The sequence below is a fragment of the Mytilus edulis genome, chromosome 11 (genome assembly GCF_963676685.1).
Source record: "Mytilus edulis chromosome 11, xbMytEdul2.2, whole genome shotgun sequence".
Taxonomy (NCBI): Eukaryota; Metazoa; Mollusca; class Bivalvia; order Mytilida; family Mytilidae; genus Mytilus; species Mytilus edulis.
In genome coordinates this window covers 83969124-83982397 of record NC_092354.1, presented here as the reverse complement: position 1 = coordinate 83982397, position 13274 = coordinate 83969124, and the positions used below count along the sequence as shown (strand labels likewise).

The window sequence follows — 13274 nt, the reverse complement described above, 5'->3', positions numbered from 1 at the left end:
GTAATGTTTGGTCACTCTTAGTCTATTGTTATAAGTAGTCCTGACAGAGGCTGTACTGTTTGGTTACTCTTACTCCATTGTTATGAGTAGTCCTGACAGGGGCTGTACTGTTTGGTTACTTTTAGTCCATTGTTATGAGTAGTCCTGACAGGGGCTGTAATGTTTGGTTACTCTTAGTCCATTGTTATGAGTAGTCCTGACAGAGGCTGTACTGTTTTGTTACTCTTAGTCCATTGTTATGAGTAGTCCTGACAGGGGCTGTACTGTTTGGTTACTCTTAGTCCATTGTTATGAGTAGTCCTGACAGGGGCTGTAATGTTTGGTCACTCTTAGTCCATTGTTATGAGTAGTCCTGACAGGGGCTGTAATGTTTGGTCACTCTTAGTCCATTGTTATGAGTAGTCCTGACAGGGGCTGTACTGTTTGGTTACTCTTAGTCCATTGTTATAAGTAGTCCTGACAGGGGCTGTAATGTTTGGTTACTCTTAGTCCATTGTTATGAGTAGTCCTGACAGGGGCTGTAATGTTTGGTCACTCTTAGTCCATTGTTATAAGTAGTCCTGACAGGGGCTGTACTGTTTGGTTACTCTTAGTCCATTGTTATGAGTAGTCCTGACAGGGGCTGTAATGTTTGGTCACTCTTAGTCCATTGTTATGAGTAGTCCTGACAGGGGCTGTAATGTTTGGTCACTCTTAGTCCATTGTTATGAGTAGTCCTGACAGGGGCTGTACTGTTTGGTTACTCTTAGTCCATTGTTATGAGTAGTCCTGACAGGGGCTGTAATGTTTGGTCACTCTTAGTCTATTGTTATAAGTAGTCCTGACAGGGGCTGTACTGTTTGGTTACTTTTAGTCCATTGTTATGAGTAGTCCTGACAGGGGCTGTAATGTTTGGTTTCTCTTAGTACATTGTTATGAGTAGTTCTGAAAGTAGCTCTATAGTATATACGTAGTTGTCACAAGAAACCTTAAATTTAAAAAACAAACTTTTCTTTGTTTGTTACTTTTTATAATGGTTAAGTTTCACTATAAAACAAGTGTACTTTGGCTTTCTTGTATAAGAAAAGGAAGAATAAGTATTTTTTATTTCCAATTAAAGGCTCTATAACGAGCTTTCATCACATTACATACAAGTACATAAGTTAGACATATAAGAAAACAACATATTGTAACGTGTACACAGGGTAAGCGTGTCTATTTCTATTTAGAATGTGTTCGTTACCAGTTTGATACTGGATCCAAAATTGTTCTATTTACAAAATATACAACTAACAATCTTTATTTATAAATTAACATCAATGAACCAAAATATGTACAACTGCTCTTTGCAATCTTTAATAAACTAGCTATAAACAAATTTGTACTATTACAAATTTGTCCTAGGTCAGGAACAAACTTGTCCTCCTGGTACAATAATGTACCCTACAAGTTTACACACTTGTCTTTGTTCCGTTGGTACAATTATGTACTTTACAAGGTGGTCACACAGACTCACACTTGTCATATACGGTACAATACGGTTCAGCTTGTAAACGTACAAGTCCATATTTCTAACAGGAACCAACCTGTTCTTTATTACACTTAGTAATATTATCTAATAAATCTAATATAAACGAGACTGCGATCTCGAATACGAACGTACCGTACCTTGGTCTTATGTCTACGAAGACTTATGACAATCGACCCTGAGCTAGGAATCTCTCCTGCTTTTATACCCCAATAGTAGCCGTACCATTATTATAAGAGGGGTGTTCTTCCAAAGTGTCTCATTACTCGTATTGATAGTTTCCTTTGGAACACCACTTCACGTTTGACCTGATCCAAAGTTTACCCGCGCAACATCTTTTCTATGTTTTATTAAATTATATACAAATGCATTAAATAAGGCTTCTGCAGAACAGTTACCATGGTTACTAATATAAACAATCTAGCCTTAGATACCAATTCAGTTACTAATATAAACAATCTAGCCTTAGATACCAAATCATCACAATATAAATAGAGAAACCTTTATCTCATCAAAATTTTCAGAAAATGTATTACTGCAAAAACTTTGACCACTGCACAGCACAAGTTTGAGGGAAAACTGAAAGAATATAGACAAACGTTCACTGGGATATAGATAGTAATGATTGTTTTTTTTTAAGAACAAATTTATAAATTAATATACTCTCAATAGTTGTGGAAAAAATAAACTTACCATAAGGAAAAAGAATAAACAAAAAATTTAAAACATTGCTAACAATTAACCTTTTCACATTCTTCACAAATCTATCTGTGTTGATAATTGATGGAACACTCCGGTAAACTTCGGTAACGAACTCTCACAATTCTGTGTTGATAATTGATGGAACACTCCGGTAAACTTCGGTAACGAACTCTCACAATTCTGTGTTGATAATTGATGGAACACTCCAGTAAACTTCGGTAACGAACTCTCACAATTCTGTGTTGATAATTGATGGAACACATGGAACACTCCGGTAAACTTCGGTAACGAACTCTTGGGTAGCCCCAACAATCAGCATGCACTAAATTAAATCTTATTTGTTATAGATTCGTAATAAATGTAAAAGCATTGATAGAGGACATAGTTTAGTAAATATAAATATAAGAAGAAAGAAGTAAAATCACAAAATTACTGAACTCCGAGGAAAATTCAAAACGGAAAGTCACTTTATAGTCTAATCAAACGGCAAAATCAAATGATGAAACACATAAATCGAATCGACAACAACTGTGATATTCCTGATTTGACACAGGCATTTTCAAATGTAGAAAATGGTGGATTGAACCTGGTTTTATAGCTAGCTAAACCTCTCACTTGTATGACAGTCGCATCAATTTCCATTATATTGACAATAATGTATGAACAAAATGTTACAAATACGGGTATAAAAACTACACGGACCCACCAAAAACTACGGATGATTTCAGGTGCTACGGAAGGGGAAGCAGATCCTGCTCCAATTGTGGCACCAATCGATTCGTGTTGTTCATGTAGTTACAAAGCTGGTAAATAGTATAATTCGGTAGGTCACATTCGTGAAAGGGAAGGGGATTGTAGTAACGACATAAGGAACATATCCGATATCATCTGTAGAACGAATATTCCATAACCATGATAACGTTCAACCAACTCGTGATGGCGACGGTAATAATTGCGAAGTGATGATTACAACTTCTGAATCACCATTTTGGATCTCTCGGCACAAACACAAACTGCTTTAGGGGATAATCAAGTTGAAGTTTGTCTCTTATTTTAGAAATTGTCTTTTTATGTAAGCTATTCATTATATAACTATTTTCTAAAATGTTGTATTCGGATATCCTCAAAATTTTATATATATAAGGAAGATGTGGTACGAGTGCCAATGAGATAATTCTCCGAGTTATGCGGCATGCATTTGAATAAAGAGATTTTTTAATACCGTTAACACCAATTTTTACAATGCATTGAAAGAGCACATGTTGATATGGATCTGTTCTAGAAACATATCCATAAAACAAAATATATGTGACAAAAACAAATACAACTCAATCACTGAATATATCGCAAGTTAAAAAACAGACAACTTTAAAATGTATGTGTGGCATTATACAGGGGCGGATCCAGCCATTTTAAAAAGGGGGGGTCCTAACCCAGGACAAAGGGGGGTTCCAATTACATGTATCCATTCAAATGCATTGATCGTCCAAAAAAAGGGGGGTTCCAATTACGATCAATTACATGTATCCATTCAAATGCATTGATCGTCCAAAAAAAGGGGGGTTCCAACCCCCGGAACCCCCCCTTCTGGATCCGCGCCTGTTATATGTCTCTGATATATATACATTTATTATATCCATTCGCTGAATGCTTCAGGGGGAGCCCGGGGGTTGGAACCCCCTTTTTTGACGATCAATGCATTTGGATGGGGACATGTGGTTGCCCCCCTTGTTTTGTCCTCGGTTAGGTTCCCCCTTTTTAAAATGGCTGGATCCGCCCCTGGTATCATACTTTAACCATACATTTAGTTTTTTTACGTTACAAGTTACTGCACTTGTATACATTGACAGAACGGCAGATTTAATACTGCTGTTCCTCAATCCCAATCTTAACCAGCGCATACCAACTTTAAGCACAGAGAAGAAAATACGTTGAGAAAAACGCACCAGAGAGGAAAACTGCACATTGGGACAATTCGTGCCAACAGGCCTTAAGATTGAGGATTGAGGGCAGAGACATATTTACACATGTTTATACATTAGTATAGAGATCATATTGTGAAATTAAAACTATCGGTTTGTTACGTTACAAGTTAATGCACTAGTATATATATTATGACAATATATTAATAGCGCTCTTGAAATTTTAAATAAAAAAAAAAAAAATTTGCTAGAAAGTTGTGAATCAAATTTGTTTAGAGCAATGTCATCATAATTAGAAACGAAATAAAATATAAAAAAAGCAAAAATTGTTGTTTATCATCATCATATCTTCATCTGATCATTTTATTATTAGTTTTATTCTTTCTTATCATCTTACCTTTCTCCGTCCACTTCGGGACAACCTCATTTGAGTAGTCGACAGGCCTTAAGATTGAGGTTTGAGGGCAGAGACATATTTACACATGTTTATACATTAGTATAGAGATCATATTGTGACATTAAAACTATCGGTTTGTTACGTTACAAGTTAATGCACTAGTATATATATTATGACAATATATTAATAGCGCTCTTGAAATTTTAAATAAATTTATATTACAATAAAGGTTTATTCGTCTACTCAATGATTTGTATAAAAGGTCTTACTATCTCACTATACAAATCCTTGGTCTTACCGTCTACTTTACCATTTTATCATTTTATTGTATATGCCCGTTCCAATAATGGGGCGACATATTGCAGAGATTTAGGTACGAAAATAGCATTAAAGGAACGAAATGTCTCAAAAGGATAAACTGGTTCCCGCTCCTTCAAACAAACGAGAGCGAGGAGACGCAACTGCAGGGTAACAGTTTTCATTTACAACCTTTCAAGGACACTTTTCGTAACACCATGGCTTCGAAGATTCCTCGTCTCTTTAGTTTGGTTGTAAAACGCCAGTTCTCCACAACTTTGGCTAAGAGAGGAGACCATGTAGAAATGCCAGTTCAGGTACATTTTAGCACGTCAAACATAGGGCAGATGTTTTTACATTTAAGTTTAGTCTTGCCTCTTGGTCAGACATTTTTATAGGCCATTTTTATAGTCGGAGATTATATCACACATCTCAAATCAATGGGTTATTATCATGATTATATCCCGGTAAATCAATGGGTTATTATCATGATTATATCCCGGTAAATCAATGGGTTATTATCATGATTATATCCCGGTAAATTAATGGGTTATTATCATGATTATATCCCGGTAAATCAATGGGTTATTATCATGATTATATCCCGGTAAATTAATGGGTTATTATCATGATTATATCCCGGTAAATCAATGGGTTATTATCATGATTATATCCCGGTAAATTAAATTATGTGGCAAATATATAAAAAGAAAAAGGGCAACAGATACGAAATATTAAAACGAAATTTTTCAAACTGAAAATTAACAGGTTTGAAACACCCCCTCCCCAAATGATGATCCCTCTTAAAAGGTTCATCATAAGGAATTTAAAAATATGGCCGTGTTTACCCCTCAAAATTTACTATGAGTACAGAGAAACTGGTACATCTAGGAAAGTTTTAAGGCATGGCAGGAACTAGCTATATAAAAGTTATATGACCTATAGATACGTTTCAGAAAATTAAAAACTTACCTGGATTTTGATGTCTAGTTTTTTCAAGTCTGCAGAAGATAGCAAAATAAATCAAACACCCGAGTTTCATTTGATACGGTCCACTCATTTACACAGTTTATATCACCTATTGTCTGCAGATGTCAATTGTCCATCTATTGTCCATTTAAATCAATACTACTCACAACATGTATTATATGAGGGGAGATTCTCAAACCTCTTTCCCGACTTAGTTTATTTTGGCACCTTCTGCAGGAATGAAAAAAACTGGAAAGCAAAATCTAGTAAAGTTAATAATTTTCTAAAACATAAACTGCAGATACAATTTATATATCTAGCTCCTGCCATCCCTCAAAACTTTTGCAGGTGAATAGGCTTGTCTGTACTCAGAGTAAAATTTGTGGTGTAAATATGGCCATGTTAAGATTGAGAATGGAAATGGGGAATGTGCCAAAGAGACAACAACCCGACCATAGAAAAAAACAACAGCAGAGGGTCACCAACAGGTCTTCAATGTAGCGAGAAATGCTCGCACTCGGAGGCGTCCTTCAACTGGCCCCTAAACAAATATATATTAGTTCAGTGATAATGAACGCCATACTAATTTCCAAATTGCACACAAGAAACTAAAATTAAAATAATACAAGACTAACAAAGGCCAAAGGACAGGCGCAAAAATGCGGCAGGGTCAAACATGTTTGTAAGATCTCAACCCTCCCCCTATACCTCTAGCCAATGTAGAAAAGTAAACGCATAACAATACGCACATTAAAATTCAGTTCAAGAGAAGTCCGAGTCTGATGTCAGAAGATGTAACCAAAGAAAATAAACAAAATGACAATAATACATAAATAACAACAGACTACTAGCAGTTAACTGACATGCAAGCTCCAGACTTAAATTAAACTGACTGAAAGATTATGATTTCATCATATGAACATCAGGCACAATCCTTCCCGTTAGGGGTTTAGTATCATACCATTATAACATATATGAGAAGAACATAACCCGTGTCATGCCAACAACTAGTTTTTGAATAAATGTGTTTAGTCCCTATAAGTGAATCAATATTAACGCCAAAATTTGCAATCTTTAATGACCTGACAACAGTATCGTAACTATATCCCTTCTTAATAAGTCTATTCAAAGGTTTTGTTAGTTTTTGAGGTGAATACTGACACCTTTGTGCTTTATAAAGAATATTTCCATAAAAAATTGGATGTGAAATACCTGAACTTACATGTATAAGAAGTCTGCATGTTGAGCTATATTTATGAATGATGTCCCTATACCGATGATAAAATTTAGTAAATGTTTTGACTAGTTTGTGATATCGAAAACCCTGGTGTAATAATTTTTCAGTAATATATTAATTTCTCTCGTTAAAATCTAAAACATTGTTACATACACAAGCAAATCGTACAAGTTGAGATATATAAACACCGTAAGAGGATGTTAGCCAAAAGGTTATGATGAACCTTAAATGAAGGTCTGGCTCTCAGACAAGGGAGCAACTTTCGAAGGATTTTTTTTTAACTGAAAAGGGGGAATTCGTCATATTTCTATATTTCAAGTGTGAGGGTATTGCTTGGGGTGCAAGACAAGTTGCCCCAGAGACAACTCTTGACTGTCTCCAAAAACGACCACTCGGACCGTCAATAAGAAAACTTGGACTGTCTATAATATAAAAACAACTCAGACTAGGTATAAAATTAGACTTTTAACGAATTAAATGATTTAAGGGGGAAAAGTGTGCCTGATATAAGTTTGAAGCTGATTTATATAATTAACGATAACTTGGACCGTCTATATAGACAATTGATTGTTGTTCCCAAGTATTTTTATTGGCAGTGTCTGCGCATACCTGCATGCTGGTACGAACAGCAAAATTGTCGTTCGTAGGCTATGCATACCCACATCCGGTTTTATAATAAAATGCCATTGGATCGGGAATTAAACGTGAAATATATACAGAAATTATAGCAATTAGTGAATAAAATTGATCAACTACTTAGAAGTTTTGTAAACATTTATATATAGGTAAGTGAACAGTTTTTCTCGGTTAAAACATATTCTTAAAATGGGGAAAGAGTGATATACATGTGGGGCAGACATTTTAAAGTTATCATGCATTGGAACAATTTGTTCAAAAGTATCAGTCGATTAATTTTATACAATTGTATATAAAAACAAACTCAGAGTTAATTGCAGCTGCAGAGAAAAGAAGAACTGGAAACACAAAAAATAAGGAAAACAATGTACATGTATCATATATATTCCTGATTTATTTGTAGTCCCTTATTGGTATGGCCAGATTCAACTCAGGAAAAAGATGGCAGAGAAATTGGTTCACCTTCTGGTATGTTCTATTCTGGATCTCAGCCTGTGATTTACCTTTCTGGTTCCAGAGACGAGCTGCAATGTACCAGGGTTGATTTAAGGTCAGTATTTGCCTTTTTGAATATATTCATTTTTAGCTCACCTGGCCGAAAGGCCAAGTGAGCTTTTCTCATCACTTGGCGCCCGGCGTCTGTCGTCGTCCGTCGTCGTCGTCCTGCGTTAACTTTTACAAAAATCTTCTCCTCTGAAACTACTGGGCCAAATTTAACCAAACTTGGCCACAATCATCATTGGGGTATTTAGTTTAAAAAATGTGTCCGATGACCCGGCCAACCAACCAAGATGGCCGCCATGGCTAAAAATAGAACATAGGGGTAAAATGCAGTTTTTGGCTTATAACTCAAAAACCAAAGCATTTAGAGCAAATCTGACATGGGGGTAATATTGTTCATCAGGTCAAGATCTATCTGCCCTGAAATTTTCAGATGAATCGGACATTTCGTTGTTGGGCTGCTGCCCCTGAAATGGTAATTTTAAGGAAATTTTGCTGTTTTTGGTTATTATCTTGAATATTATTATAGATAGAGATAAACTGTAAACAGCAATAATGTTCAGCAAAGTAAGATCTACAAATAAGTCAACATGACCAAAATGGTCAGTTGACCACTTAAGGAGTTATTGCCCTTTATAGTCAATTTTTAACCATTTTTCGTAAATCTTAGTAATCTTTTAGAAAAATCATCTCCTCTGAAACTACTGGTCCAAATTTAACCAAACTTGGCCATAATCATCATTGGGGTATCTAGTTTAAAAAATGTGTCCGGTGACCCGGCCAACAAACCAAGATGGCCGCCATGGCTAAAAATAGAACATAGGGGTAAAATGCAGTTTTTGGCTTATAACTCAAAAACCAAAGCATTTAGAGCAAATCTGACATGAGTAAAATTGTTGATCAGGTCAAGATCTATCTGCCCTGAAATTTTCAGATGAATCGGACATTCTGTTGTTGGGTTGCTGCCCCTGAAATGGTAATTTTAAGGAAATTTTGCTGTTTTTGGTTATTATCTTGAATATTATTATAGATAGAGATAAACTGTAAACAGCAATAATGTTCAGCAAAGTAAGATCTACAAATAAGTCAACATGATCAAAATGGTCAGTTGACCACTTTAGGAGTTATTGCCCTTTATAGTCAATTTTAAATTATTTTTCGTAAATCTTAGTAATCTTTTAGAAAAATCTTCTCCTCTGAAACTACTGGGCCAAATTTAACCAAACTTAGCCATAATCATCATTGGGGTATCTAGTTATAAAAATGTGTCCAGTAACTCGGCCAACGAACCAAGATGGCTGCCATGGCTAAAAATAGAACATGGGTGTAAAATGCAGTTTTTGGCTTATAACTCAAAAACCAAAGCATTAAGAGCAAATCTGACAGGAAGTAAAATTGTTGAACAGGTCACGATCTATCTGCCCTGGAATTTTCAGATGAATCGGATAATCGGTTGTAAGGTTGCTGCCCCTGAATTGGTAATTTTGAGGAAATTTTGCTGTTTTTTTGTTATTATCTTGAATATTATTATAGATAGAGATAAACTGTAAACAGCAATAATGTACAGCAAAGTAAGAACTAAAAATAAGTCAGTATGACCAAAATAGTCAATTGACCCCCTAAGGAGTTATTGCCCTTCATAGTCAATTTTTAACAATTTTCTTAAAATTTGAAGACTTTCAATAACATTTTCCACAGAAAGTACTATTATAGATAGAGATAATTGTAAGCAGCAAGAATGTTTAGTAAAGTAAGATCTACAAACACATCACCATCACCAAAACACAATTTTGTCATGAATCCATCTGTGTCCATTGTTTAATATTCACATAGACCAAGGTGAGCAACACAGGCTCTTTAGAGCCTCTAGTTTACCCTCTGGTGTCTCTTCCAATCAAAATTGTTCCCAATCTTATAAAGGCATCACGAAAACAGTAAACAACACGTCTACTACAATTTCGTTATTTCGAATTTAAAGTGAAAATATGGATTATAGCCCCCCCAAAAAAAGAAGAATTCCTTTCATCTGTACAGAGAGTTTCAATCAAAATATATTGAGTGTAATTAAACAGATATATCGTGTTATGGAGGGTTATTTGCGAAAAATACCAGTCTTAGGACCAAATTTCCCTTTACAGGTCTTTTTTGCAAATACCCCTCCATTAGGGCATAACATGATCATATCTGTTCAATATTATCATGATATTGATTTGAGAAATATATCCACATTGTTTTACAAAGCCATTTTCGTGATTTTATTTGCTTTCGAATAGAATGCATTTTATAATATAAAAAAGAAGATGTGGTGTGATTGCCAATGAGACAACTGTCCACAAGAGACCAAAATGACACAGAAATTAACAAATATAGGTCACCTTATAGCCTTCAACAATGAGCAAAGCCCATACTGCATAGTCAGCTATAAAAGGCCCCTAAATGACAATGTAAAACAATTCAAATGAGAAAACTAACGGCCTTATTTGTGTAAGCCTGTCAAAATTTTGACATGGAGTCCCAGTCTGCACAGTTAGCCACGAGTCTGATGCCCCAGACTAGTAAAATTTTATTTGGACTTGCACGTATTTGCAAAACTTTGTTTAGGCACATAAGAAGATATCGAATGGCAGAATATTGGTCTTCAGATTAGTAGTTGGAAAAGTTTTTGGTACAGACTGTGAGACTGCGGGATGTATAATGGTATACAAATGTCCGGTATTCGTCTTTCTGTCTGTCTGGCATCCACATGTCACACCTTAACTTGAGAACCACTTATCCAAATTTCATGAAACTTTTCATAGTTGTTTCTCATGATGGTCTTAATGGTCTGTATATTTTTTGGAAAGAAAATAAGATTTTTATCACTGAAAATAGTCTGAGTTACAGGACTTTATAACTAAATAAACTCATCAAAGATACCAGGATTAAAGGAGTAGGTCCGGTAAGGGCCGATTTTGGCCCCAAATTTCAGTTTCATCTAACGAGATATTTAGGACACTTTTTAAACCCTTAAGTGTCTATTTCAATTGATTCGATTAGTTTGTGTTAAAGATTTCAACTGATTCAGTCATTAAAAACGCTCCGATTGAAGCTTAAATATGAAAAATCTATCAAATATGCCAAAAAACGTTACTTTTCAGATGGTTTTTGTCAAAAATGAAAGTGGCCGCATCCGTGTTCATCCTCAACCTTTATATATGTTATGTATTATCATCAAATACAATTTACATTTCAATATTATGAATGAACACGAATGCGGCCACTTTCATTTAAGACGGAAACCGTCTAAAATTTAACTAAAATGCTATAATTGTGAAGATTTCAGTAATTTAGCATGACTTTATGATGCTAGTACACAATATATGTGCATTGTATTGTCAAAAACAGCACATATTTATGTAGCAGAAGCATTCTTCTTTCCAAAAAATAACTAAAAGATTACATTTTCACAATTTTGCAAAACTGCTTAATTTTGGGGCCAAAAAGGGGTCTTACTGAACCTACTCCTTTTGTAATCACGCCAGAAGGGCGTTTTTTCTACAAAAGACTCATCAGTGACGCTCGAATCCAAAAACAGTTTTTTTTTTTCACATGTCATTCCTTATCTTAAAAAAGATTTATGATTACAACAAATGTATCATAGGATTATTGCTTAAAACTTAAAACACTTCTTAGTTATATTAATCTGAAGATCTGCATACTTTTTGGTATTGAATCAAAATTTTATTTTAGAGTTATTGAATAATTTGTAAAAAATAAAAAAAGTGGGGTATCATATGATATGTCGCGCCATATCTTAAAAATTATTCATGATTATTGCTTAAAACTTTACACACTTCTTAGTTATACTAATCTACAGATCTGTATAATTTTTGGTGGTGATTCAAAATGCAAGTAAGTTATTGTTAAACATGCAGTCAGGGGTACTACTTGTACAAGTGTATTTTATTTACTTGAAGAAGTGAAAAAAAATATACACATATAAGTAAATAAATAATGTTTGAATAATCTCCCCTTAATTTTCTGAAAAATTTACTTGTATAAGTAAATTTTTCTTGCAATCCAATAAAAATCCTCAAGTTTTGAGATGTAAAATCAGGCCTTTAATGATTTTTCCCAGGTTTGCTCAAATTTTTTCATTAAAGTTCAATGTTTCATCTCATTAATTCATCAAAGAAACTGATTGAGCAAAGATCTTGTATATTTGCGCAAGGCATTCAAAAATTGCTCCTTTGGGGCTTGTAAATGAGCAGTGTTAAGAAGATAACAGACAAATGGGACTTTCATTGTCCATGAAATTACACTGAAATGATTAGTAAAGACATCTGCAAAGGGTACACAATTTAAAATTCTATTAGAGCAAAGAAATTTTAAGAATTCAAGAAAAGAAGAAAGGATGATTTTTTTACTTATACAAGTAAAAAATTCTGAATGCCTAAGGGACATAACTAAGCCAATTTTTTTTTACCTATACAAGTAAATAAAATTCACTTGTATAAGTATCCTACAAATTTACTTATATGTGTATATTTTTTTTTACTTCTTCAAGTAAATAAAATACACTTGTACAAGTAGTACCCCTGACTGACATGTTTACTTCATAACAGTAATCAATTTCTTTTTTTTTCAGAATGCAGAGTTTTGATTGGAAGAGTCAAGAACTTTATAGAGAATGAATGGAACATTTTATTTTAATGTTGACTTTGATAGATTGTATAAATAAAACAAAAATATTGTGATCTCGTTTTATCATCTTGATTTTTCTGTCACAAGTAAGACGAAGATTTCAGTAGCCTTCACGCCCTTCACTGGGATAACACTATCAATCATCCAGATAACTTTTCTTCACCAGGATAATACTGTCCCACAGCAGGATTACACTTTCCCTCACAAGGATTTACTAGCCTTCAGGAGGATAACACTAGCATTCACAGGGATAACACTATTCCTCACTAGTTTTACACTATCCCTCCAAAATAGTAATTGCCAAAATATTTCGTATACCTTATCCAATGAAAATCTTGAAATTTTATACCAGCAAATATAACCCGCTATACGTTTATCTCACCAGCAAATATAACCCACTATACGTTAATCTCACCAGGAAAT

The 13274-nt window shown here is 34.4% G+C and overlaps 1 long non-coding RNA gene across 1 annotated transcript; it reads left to right on the top strand.

The window, feature by feature from the left end:
* The first annotated feature begins 4991 nt into the window (after positions 1-4991).
* LOC139496458 (uncharacterized) lies at positions 4992-12904 on the top strand. Its single transcript, XR_011657664.1, has 3 exons — positions 4992-5142; positions 8071-8217; positions 12796-12904. It is a non-coding gene; the product is annotated as an uncharacterized lncRNA (long non-coding RNA).
* The last annotated feature ends 370 nt before the right edge of the window (positions 12905-13274 follow it).